This window comes from Mustela lutreola, chromosome 6 (genome assembly GCF_030435805.1).
Source record: "Mustela lutreola isolate mMusLut2 chromosome 6, mMusLut2.pri, whole genome shotgun sequence".
Classification (NCBI taxonomy): Eukaryota; Metazoa; Chordata; class Mammalia; order Carnivora; family Mustelidae; genus Mustela; species Mustela lutreola.
The window spans coordinates 116,020,827-116,033,170 of record NC_081295.1 but is presented as its reverse complement, the minus strand read 5'-3'; the positions used below and the strand labels follow the sequence as shown (position 1 = coordinate 116,033,170).

Genomic DNA, 12,344 nt, shown 5'->3' with positions numbered 1-12,344 from the left:
AAAAAATCATGGAAACAAATGATAATGAAAATACAACGGTTCAAAATCTGTGGGACACAACAAAGGCAGTCCTGAGAGGAAAATATATAGCGGTACAAGCGTTTCTCAAGAAACAAGAAAGGTCTCAGGTACACAACCTAACCCTACACCTAAAGGAGCTGGAGAAAGAACAAGAAAGAAACCCTAAGCCCAGCAGGAGAAGAGAAATCATAAAGATCAGAGCAGAAATCAATGAAATAGAAACCAAAAAAACAATAGAACAAATCAACGAAACTAGGAGCTGGTTCTTTGAAAGAATTAATAAAATTGATAAACCCCTGGCCCGACTTATCAAAAAGAAAAGAGAAAGGACCCAAATAAATAAAATCATGAATGAAAGAGGAGAGATCACAACTAACACCAAAGAAATACAAACTATTATAAGAACATACTATGAGCAACTCTATGGCAATAAATTTGACAATCTAGAAGAAATGGATGCATTCCTAGAAACATATAAACTACCACAACTGAACCAGGAAGAAATAGAAAGCCTGAACAGACCCATAACCAGTAAGGAGATTGAAACAGTCATTAAAAATCTCCAAACAAACAAAAGCCCAGGGCCAGATGGCTTCCCGGGGGAATTCTACCAAACATTTAAAGAAGAACTAATTCCTATTCTCCTGAAACTGTTCCAAAAAATAGAAATGGAAGGAAAACTTCCAAACTCATTTTATGAAGCCAGCATCACCTTGATCCCAAAACCAGACAAGGATCCCACCAAAAAAGAGAGCTATAGACCGATATCCTTGATGAACACAGATGCGAAAATACTCAACAAAATACTAGCCAATAGGATTCAACAGTACATTAAAAAGATTATTCACCACGACCAAGTGGGATTTATTCCAGGGCTGCAAGGTTGGTTCAACATCCGCAAATCAGTCAATGTGATACAACACATCAATAAAAGAAAGAACAAGAACCATATGATACTCTCAATAGATGCTGAAAAAGCATTTGACAAAGTACAACATCCCTTCCTGATCAAAACTCTTCAAAGTGTAGGGATAGAGGGCACATACCTCAATATCATCAAAGCCATCTATGAAAAACCCACCGCAAATATCATTCTCAATGGAGAAAAACTGAAAGCTTTTCCGCTAAGGTCAGGAACACGGCAGGGATGTCCATTATCACCACTGCTATTCAACATAGTACTAGAGGTCCTAGCCTCAGCAATCAGACAACAAAAGGAAATTAAAGGCATCCAAATCGGCAAAGAAGAAGTCAAATTATCACTCTTCGCAGATGATATGATACTATATGTGGAAAACCCAAAAGACTCCACTCCAAAACTGCTAGAACTTATACAGGAATTCAGTAAAGTGTCAGGATATAAAATCAATGCACAGAAATCAGTTGCATTTCTCTACACCAACAGCAAGACAGAAGAAAGAGATATTAAGGAGTCAATCCCATTTACAATTGCATCCAAAACCATAAGATACCTAGGAATAAACCTAACCAAAGAGACACAGAATCTATACTCAGAAAACTATAAAGGACTCATGAAAGAAATTGAGGAAGACACAAAGAAATGGAAAAATGTTCCATGCTCCTGGATTGGAAGAATAAATATTGTGAAAATGTCTATGCTACCTAAAGCAATCTACACATTCAATGCAATTCCTATCAAAGTACCATCCATCTTTTTCAAAGAAATGGAACAAATAATGCTAAAATTTATATGGAACCAGAAAAGACCTCGAATAGCCAAAGGGATATTGAAAAAGAAAGCCAACGTTGGTGGCATCACAATTCCGGACTTCAAGCTCTATTACAAAGCTGTCATCATCAAGACAGCATGGTACTGGCACAAAAACAGACACATAGATCAATGGAACAGAATAGAGAGCCCAGAAATAGACCCTCAAATCTATGGTCAACTAATCTTCGACAAAGCAGGAAAGAATGTCCAATGGAAAAAAGACAGCCTTTTCAATAAATGGTGCTGGGAAAATTGGACAGCCACATGCAGAAAAATGAAATTGGACCATTTCCTTACACCACACACAAAAATAGACTCAAAATGGATGAAGGACCTCAATGTACGAAAGGAATCCATCAAAATCCTTGAGGAGAACACGGGCAGCAACCTCTTCGACCTCTGCCGCAGCAACATCTTCCTAGGAACAACGCAAAAGGCAAGGGAAGCAAGGGAAAAAATGAACTACTGGGATTTCATCAAGATCAAAAGCTTTTGCACAGCAAAGGAAACAGTTAACAAAATCAAAAGACAACTGACAGAATGGGAGAAGATATTTGCAAACGACATATCAGATAAAGGACTAGTGTCCAGAATCTATAAAGAACTTAGCAAACTCAACACCCAAAGAACAAATAATCCAATCAAGAAATGGGCAGAGGACATGAACAGACATTTCTGCAAAGAAGACATCCAGATGGCGAACAGACACATGAAAAAGTGCTCCATATCACTCGGCATCAGGGAAATACAAATCAAAACCACAATGAGATATCACCTCACACCAGTCAGAATGGCTAAAATCAACAAGTCAGGAAATGACAGATGCTGGCGAGGATGCGGAGAAAGGGGAACCCTCCTACACTGTTGGTGGGAATGCAAGCTGGTGCAGCCACTCTGGAAAACAGCATGGAGGTTCCTCAAAATGTTGAAAATAGAACTGCCCTATGACCCAGCAATTGCACTATTGGGTATTTACCCTAAAGATACAAATGTAGTGATCCAAAGGGGCACATGCACCCGAATGTTTATAGCAGCAATGTCCACAATAGCCAAACTATGGAAAGAACCTAGATGTCCATCAACAGATGAATGGATCAAGAAGATGTGGTATATATACACAATGGAATACTATGCAGCCATCAAAAGAAATGAAATCTTGCCATTTGCAACAACATGGATGGAACTAGAGCGTATCATGCTTAGCGAAATAAGTCAAGCAGAGAAAGACAACTATCATATGATCTCCCTGATATGAGGAAGTGGTGATGCAACATGGAGGCTTAAGTGGGTAGAAGAAGAATAAATGAAACAAGATGGGATTGGGAGGGAGACAAACCATAAGTGACTCTTAATCTCACAAAACAAACTGAGGGTTGCTGGGGGGAGGGGGTTTGGGAGAAGGGGTTGGGATTATGGACATTGGGGAGGGCATGTGATTTGGTGAGTGCTGTGAAGTGTGTAAACCTGGTGATTCACAGACCTGTACCCCTGGGGATAAAAATATATGTTTATAAAAAAAAAAAAAAAAAAAAAAAAAAGCTTCTGCACAATTAAGGAAAGAATCAATAAAATTAAAAGGCAACCTACTGAAGGGGAGAAAAGATTTGCAAATGACATATCCAATAAAGGGCTAGAATCCAAAATCTATAAAGAACTGATAAAACTCAACACTCAAAAAATAAGTAATCTGATTTTAAAATGGGCAGAAGACACGAACAGACCCTTCTCCCAAGAAGACTTATAGATGAACAACAGACACATGAAAAGATGTTCATCATCACTTACTGTCAGGGAAATACAAATCAAAAATACAATGAGATATCACTTCATACCTGTCAGAAGAGCTAAAATCAACAACACAAGAAACAGCACATGTTGGCAAGGATGTGGAGAAAAAGGAAAACTCGGGCATTGTCGGTGGGAATGCAAACTGGTACAGTCGTGGAAGACAGTGTGGAGGTTCCTCAAAAAGTTAAAAATAGAGCTACCCTGTGATCCAGCAATCATGCTACTGGGTAATTACCCAAAGGACACAAAAATACTAATTCAAAAGGATACATGCACCTAATGTTTACAGCAGTATCATTTACAATAGCCATACTATGGAAGCAAACTAAGTGTCACTAATGGATGAATGGATAAAGAAGATGTGGCAAATATATATGGCGTATATACACATGCACATATATAGTAGAATATTATTAAGCCATAAAAAAGGATGAAATCTTGCCATTCACAACCTGCCGTTCACTCTAGCTCTAGACAGAGCTAGAGTGTTCCAGAGCTAGAGTGTATAATGCTAAAGCAAAATAATTCAGCCAAAGAAAGACAAATACCATATGATTTCACTCACATGTGGAATTTAAGAACAAAACAAATGAGCAAAGGAAAAAAAGAGAGAGAGAAATCAAGAAACAGACTCTCAACTACAAAGAACACACTGATGGTTACCAGAGGGGAGGGCGGTGGGAAGATGAGGGAAACAGCTGATGGAGGTTAAGGAGGGCACTTGTCATGATGAGCACTGGGTGATGTACGGAAGTGTTAAATCACCATATTGTACATCTGAGACTAATATTACACTGTATGTTAACTAACTGGAATTAAAATAAAAACTTAAAAAGCCAGAAAAGAAGCAAAAACAAAAAACAAAAAACAAACAAGCCCATGTGTGAAGGAGTGATTGTCTGGCACCTGTGAATCACGTCACAGAGGTGGGCATCTTCTCCGCCAATGTGTACAGCAAGCTCTGTTAATATCTAAACTCAACCAAAAAGGTGACCACCTTTAAATAGCAATTGCTACACATACTAGATAGTTTAACGTTCTACAGATGAAGGTGTCAGGAGATCTGGCTTCGAGCCCTGATGCTACCACAATACCATGTAAGCTTAACCACCAGGTCACATCCCTTCTCTCCAGTTCCTCCCCCACAAAATGAAGAGATGGATCTGGGGAAACTTGCTACAGGCTGACAGGCTCCCAAGATCCTCCATTTCACTGAGGACCAGGACATGCTAACGTCTGATCTCAGAGTTTTCAACTAATGCCAAAAAGAGGTACCTGAAGAGAGCTGTAGGTAAGACATACTTTAAAGGAAAGGCAGTCCTAGGGTAGCTTTTGGAGAGGAAGAACAAGACAAGGAACTCCTCAAAAAAATTAAGTTGGGATCCAGAAATTAAAATGCACACCACTGAGATCTGGGTGGCTCAGTCAGTTAATTGTCTGCCTTTGGCTCAGGTCATGATCCCAGGTCCTGGGATCGAGCCCCACATCGGGCTCTCTGCTCAGGGGGGAGCCGGCTTCTCCCTCTCCCTCTGTCACTTCCTCCTGCTTGTGCACACTCTCCCTCTCTCTCTCTCTTTCAAATAAGTAAATAAAATCTTAAAAAAAAAAAAAAAAAAAAGCAAAGGATAATAACCAATGGCAATAGCCTAGGAGAAACTGTTCATTCATTCTTTCATCCTTCAAGTATGAATGAGTTCACATAAAAGGTCAGATACTCCATTAGATAGAATAAACATGAAAATTAATAAAACAGAACTCCTATCTTCAACGAACTCACAGTCTAATAAACAAGGCAGTCATATTTTTAAAAACTACACTGATCACAGTTTGGAAAGATGAAACAAATTCTGGAAATTGGCAGTGGTGATGGATATAAATGTACTTGATGCCACTGAACATGATACACTTAAAAATGGCTACAAAGGTAGGGAGAGGGGGGTGGGGTTATGGACATTGGGGAGGGTATGCGCTACGGTGAGTGCTCTGAAGTGTGTAAACCTGATGATTCACAGACCTGTACCCCTGAGGCTAGTAATACATTATATGTTTATAAAAAAATTTAAAAATTATAAAAAAATAAATTTTAAAAAGTGGCTACAAAGGTAAATTTTATGTTATTTATATTTTGCCACAATAAAACAAGCAAACAAGGAAATAGCTACTCTGATCGGCAAGTGCTGTAGTAAAGAGGTGTATCTGGGCCCAGAGAAGAATGGAGAAGGAGGTGCTCACCTCTGCCCACTGCTGCTGTAAGAAATCAAGATCCTCAAACCAACTCCCCTCCCTGCTTTTCTCACTGCACATGGAAGGAAGGACTTGAAGCTTTTCCCAAAAAAAGCAGTCTTCCTTCAAGGGGAGGCTAGTGAAAGTATTTTGGAAGCCCCTTCCACATTCCAGAGGATGCCACTGTTTTCTGAGCTGTCACAGATCGCTCCATGCTTTCTGTTAAGCTGTCAGCACAAGCCAGGAGCGGGGTCACAAGATGCTACTCCAGAGAGCTTCAAGGACAGGAACTGTCCAAACAAAGACACGCTCCTTTGCAAAGGACAAAGGGCTCCAGCGGAAGCCAACCCAGCCAGGCAGCAGCTAGGCAGCAAGGCAGGAAAGATAAGGAGCACGCTGCAAGGCTGTGGGAAGCCGGTGCCCCTAGCAACCCTTCCTAGCCCTGCCACAACAACTAACTTGCAAGAACGGACGCAAGCGCTATGAAGAAAGGAGCAATTCAAGGCGGGCTGCTTCTGAATTCCCATTATCAGCGGGGCAGGATTCTCTCTGTGACTTGCTCTCCCTTTAGGTTCTCAGAGGGACATGAGCACCCATGCTTGGGTCACCTCGTTACCTAGGGGCCAAGTCCATAGCTCAGAGTCTCCCCGGTAGAGAATGAAAGACTGCGTCATGGGCCCGTCTCCCGTTCTCTGCCTCTTACATCACCCGACTCTGCCTCTCAGCAGAATGGACGGGAAGAAGGGCTGCCTGGCTGAGGACAGTAATCAGCACTTCTCAAGATGTGGTCCAGAAGACAAATGGAATTTCCCAGAGTGCTTATTTAAAATGCAAATTCTTCGGGCCCACGCCAGCAATACTGACTTGTGATCTGGGGGTGGGGCCCGAACTGGGCATCTTAAATAAGCTCACCAGTCTGCTGGTTCTCAGGCACACTGCTGTTTGAGAACCACTGGAAGGTTCTAGCAAGCACAACCTCGGGAGGTCAGCTGAGCTGCAGGAACTCCTCTAGAAGAGAAGACAGGCTTCCACCGACCACACCGCGGAGAAGGGCAAGGGCTACGATTATCAACGGGGCAGGATTCTCTCTGTGACTCCCTCTCCCTTCGGGTTCTCAGAGGAACATGAGCACCCATTGGCTGTGGGTGCCTCTGGGGAGAGGGCTGGGGTGGCCAGATCCCTCCTCGCTCCAGGAGCCTGATGTACACACACCAAGGTTAGCAGTTCTTTGAAAGAACCTCTAAGCCAGGAATACAATTTTTTGTATTCTAGTAACCTAGAACAATTTTTTAAATCAGAGATGCAAGACCATTTGTAATGAATCCTGGCATACACATACAATGAAATATTTCTCAGCCTTAAAAAGGAAGCAAATTCTGACATGTGCAACCATCTGCACGAACCTTAAGGATATCATGCTAAGTGAAATAAGCCAGTCACAAAAAGACAAATACGGTATGACTGCACCTGTATGAGGTGCTTAGAATAGTCAAATTCATGGAGACAAAAAGGAAAGCGATGGTTGCCTCCCGCTGGGGGAGAGGAAGAATGAGGAGTTCGTGTTTAGTTACAGAGTTTCAGTTCTGCAAGAGGATACAAGTTCAGGAGATGGAGCCCAGTGAAGGAGGCAAAACAATATGAGTATGTTTCATACCACTGCCCTGTACCCTAAATAGTTAAGAGTAAATTCTGCATCTATTTTACCAAAGTTTTTAAAAATGAGGAAAAAATGTGTAACTCTTTGGGACAGCCAAGGATCTGAGTCAAGAGATCAATCCCTAGAGAGATAAGACACCTAGAGAAGTACCACAAAAAAATGAAAATACAAGCAATGTCTAACTCTCACAAGTTAACTGACCAAGGAATATTTGTAAGATGATTATTAAATTGGAGCACATTTCCCCACCTGTCCTCGAATATACCTAAAATATAGCAACTCTGTAACCACACTTCTGTGAAGAGGTATTACAGCTAAAACTAACTTCTTCCTTCTAAGGGGAGGTCACAGTGTCCCTGAAGTTAAGGGAGAAAGGATGATGGGGGCAGGGAGCTGAAAGAGGTAGAAAGGGTGGTGATTCTTTTCAAAAGAAGCACAGTCCCCTTTGCAGCAAAGAACTATCCACATTCCAAGCAGGTATAGAAATTAAGTACATGCAGAAGTAGCACACATAAAAAATTAGTGCTCTTGGGAGCCTGGATGGCTCAGTCGGTTAAGCATTTGCCTTCAGGCACGGGTCATGATCCCAGGGTCCTGGGATAGAGTGCCTCGTCGGGCTCCCTGCTAGAGCCTGTTTCTCCCTCTGCCTGCTGCTCCCCCTGCTTGTGCTCCCTCTCTCTCAATTTCTCTCTCGCTCTCACTCACTCTCTCAAATAAATATATAAAATCTTTTTAAAAAATCAGTGCTCTTACTAAATTTTACTAACTTTAAAAGAGCTTAAAAGTTATCATCTTCAGTCGGTTAAGCATCTGCCTTTCTTTCAGGTCATGATCCCACGGTTCTGGGATCGAGCCCCATGTCGGGCTCCTTGCTCAGCAGGAGACTGCTTTTCCCTCTCCTCCTGGCTTGTGCTCTCTCTTTCACTATCTCTCTCACTCTCTGTTTCTCTCTCTCTCAAATAAATAAATAAAATATATTTTTTTAAAAGTTATCATCATCAATTTAATTAAATTGGCATTGTAAAAAATGCAGGTCTATGAATATATAGGGAACTTCATATGCTCTACCATTAAAAACTGTACGATAGACAGATAAAAATAATAAAAGCTTAGAAATTCAACTAAATCAAAATAATTACTCATCATTAAAATCCTGAAAGTAAAATGCACTACTTGAAGGTCAAAAGCAATGTAAGTAATCCAGGTAGGCTAGCATATAGTAAATGACTCATTCACATAATGGTACATTTTATAATTGTAGAAAATGCCAAGGAACCCACCAAGTGTGCTTCACCTAAAGGATCCTTTCCCTGACCTAGCTGAAAGTGTAATTTAAGAATGCCACACTGATACACTGATATCTGCACAGTCACTACAAATCAAAGCTCTGATAAGTCTAATACTAGGATCATCCCATATTTTTTCTAGAGACAAATGGAATTTCAAACATTCTTCTGAAATAAATATTTTCTCCTCCCTGAGATTTATACTGAGAATGGTCACTGGCTTAGAAAAACAAAAATAGGGCACCTGGGTGGCTCAGTGGGTTAAAGCCTCTGCCTTCGGCTCAGCTCATGATTCCAGGGTCCTGGGATCGAGCTCCGCATCGAGCTTTCTGCTCAGCAGGGAGCCTGCTTCCTCCTCTCTCTCTCTCTCTCTCTCTGCTTGCCTCTCTGCCTACTTGTAACCTCTGTCAAATAAATAAATAAATAAATCTTTTTTAAGAAAAGAAAAAAGAAAAACAAAAATATAGTTTAACGTGGTGGACTATTTAAATAATAAATACATTTTCGCCAGAGTCATTATTCACTGCTGGGAAAAATAGAGTTTAATAATAAGCAATAAACAGTCTTTGAATACTATGCAGGGGTCAAGGAAAGATAAAAACCAGAGACAAATACTGACTCTGGGTTTGTGTCCCATAACATTTCTTTGATTATACTGACCCCTGGTGGCCTTTAAAAGACTTTTTTTTTTAATTAAAGCGCTTATTTTCCTTTAGCGTGTGCCTTAACATTATATCACCTGGGAGGAATCCTTTCATAAAGTGTATGTATATCAAATAATCACACTGTAAACTTTAAATATCCTATCATTTTATTTGTCAAATGCACCTCAATAAAATTGGGAGAAAAAAACGTATCGCTAACAATAAGTACCTGATCAATATGCTTGTCTTCTAAAAGACGAAGATGCGTTATAGAATGTGGAAAAGGTGGAAATTACACTTAGTTCAATACAGATGATTATCATATAGCTTTAATACACTCACCTAATAAATATTGACTAATACCCAAGTGCAAAATGTGCGCTAGGTCACAGAGATACAGATATGAACATGCCCCAAGACCACAGTCTAGTAGGTACTACCTGTTAAAAGTGACATGAATGAAGCAAGAGAAGCACAGAGTGCTCTGGGAATGTCTAGAGGGATCAGGCTATTTTAGATGATGCCCAAAGGGCAAAAGCAAGCCTCTAGAATTACAGGCAGAGGGAACAGCATGGGAAGGCTCTGGGATCAGGCAGAACCGTGAGTTTAAGAAACTTAAAGGATATAAAATGTCTAAAGCACAGGGTTCAAGGATAAGGGTGGCACTTAACAAGGCTTTAGAGGGCGGTAAAGGCCAAATCATGTCAACTATTTGAATTTCGTAAGCTCCTACATTTCCTTGTGGTTTTTTCCTACCAAAGCAACATAATGGGTCGAGTCCACAAAGCACGGCATGAGAAATCCTGAAAATCTTCCAACCTACGACCTCACAACTTCCAAAATCTTCTCCACTGTTCTATCACCCTCTGTCTTCTGGTACATATTCTGGTCACCCATCACTGAATAAATAAATTACCCCTTGGAAGCTGCGACCCCACCTGGCCAGTGTGCAGAGCTGTCCCCGAATGGGCCAACAGTGGACACCTGACCCAAGGGAAGCCCGTCCACCACTTGCCAGCCACGGGTGAAGACGCTGGCTTGTCGGGCTCTGAGATGATGGCTATTTAGCAGAGCCACTGTGACCGGTTCGGATTTAAAGGTTGACAGAAGAGCGAGAGGAAAATGACACAGGCCACAAGAGACAGAGGGAGCCGTGTCCCTAAACCCTCTTTAGAAACTTCTGACAGACCTCAAAGCTCACTGACCCAGCACCTGGCGGTTTCCCGCTGCTGCACTGCCTTGGTTTTGTCACGCTTGTGTTAGTCAGCTTTTACCCTACTACATGTCAGCACAACAGCAGTCCTCAAGGACACAGATGTCGCGTGTTTACTTCCTTGTATCCACCACTGCCCTGAAAGCCCTCACCACATACCCAACAGAGGAGCAGAAGGAAAGATGTACAAATGGATGGATAAATAAGCAATTGATCCTAGAGAGTTTAAGGTGAAACCAAAGGTAGGAACTGAGAATAAATCCCAAACTCCTTCGAAGTCATGTGCTGTCTTCACCTTCAACTCCCATCCCTCTCCACACGTGTGAGGACCACCAAACTTCCCCCACACGCCCAGACCCGTGAGGCTCTCTTGCATTTTCCCTGCCTCTACAAACAGCTTTCTCTCTCTGAAGTTTCCCAAACATCCACGCTCCTTCTCTGTAAGTGCAAATGTCTGGTCCCCCCAGGACGCATCACCCACTAACCCCCAAGCACCCCTCTACATTTTCTTGTTGCCCACGTGTCTCCCTCCACAGCACAACCTCTCCGCAGGCCGACGGCGCTCTTCGTCTTTCCGTGGGTGCTCAAAACACGTGCTGGCGAGGAGGGACGAGTTCTGCCTTTAGGATATCACCCCAAAATACATTAACCAAAAGGGGAAACTTTTTAAATTTTTATTGATGAAGTACTTAGTACTTTTATCCCACTAAAGGTCTGATGTTAATGAATGATTATTCCTTCTAATAAAGTGGTTCTCAGTGGTGGAGAGAGAGGGTATTTTCCCCTGGGGACCCTGACTGTATGTGTAGACGTGCATGGTTGTCACACTTGGAGGGAAGGGAAAGCTGCTCCCGGCATCTAGTGGGCTGAGGGCAAAGATACCGCTAAACATCCTCCAGCGCACCTGACAAGGCCCACAGAAAAGCGCTGTCACCAAAATGTCCACAGTGAGAAGCTATTTCAATAGAACTATTTTTAAAAGCTCATATTCATATGAGCTCAAAATTCATATCTGTACATTTTTAATAAATATCGAAGAAAATGGGAAAAAATATTCAGTGAGTCTTCAAACATCACACAGTGATGTGCAAGAGAAAACCTAAGGCAGAGAGATGAGGATGTTGCCGTGCACCTGCCCTGTTGGGTCTCAGAGCTACAAAAGTCGGCAGTGAACAAAGGAAGCATGTGGAAAAGCTGGAGAGAAAGAGGACTAGGGAACATAAAATTGCTGTGGTTATTTAAAATTACTGTGGTTTTGGTCGCTAAACTGTGGAAAGAACCAAGGTGCCTTTTAACAGACAAATGGATAAGGAAGATGTGGTCCATATACACTATGGAGTATTATGCCTCCATCAGAAAGGACGAATACCCAACTTTTGTAGCAACATGGACCGGACTGGAAGAGATTATGCTGAGTGAAATAAGTTAAGATGAGAGAGTCAATTATCATATGGTTTCACTTATTTGTGGAGCATAACAAATAGCATGGAGGACATGGGGAGATAGAGAGGAGAAGGGAGTTGGGGGAAATTGGAAGGGGAGGTGAACCATGAGAGACTATGGACTCTGAAAACCAATCTGAGGGTTTTGAAGGGGCGGGGGGTGGGAGGTTGGGGGAACCAAGTGGTGGGTATTATAGAGGGCACGGATTGTGTGGAGCACTGGGTGTGGTGCAAAAATAATGAATACTGTTACACTGAAAATAAAAAATAAATTAAAAAAAAAAATTACTGTGGTTTTCATTTTTAATTTTTTTATTTAAATTCAATTTAGTTTATAC

At 41.6% G+C, this 12,344-nt stretch overlaps 1 protein-coding gene across 2 annotated transcripts in view; it reads right to left on the bottom strand.

Moving 5' to 3' along the window:
• The window catches only part of CD109 (CD109 molecule), a 138,294-nt gene that overhangs the window by 90,360 nt on the left and 35,590 nt on the right, over nt 1-12,344 (bottom strand). The window lies entirely within an intron of this gene.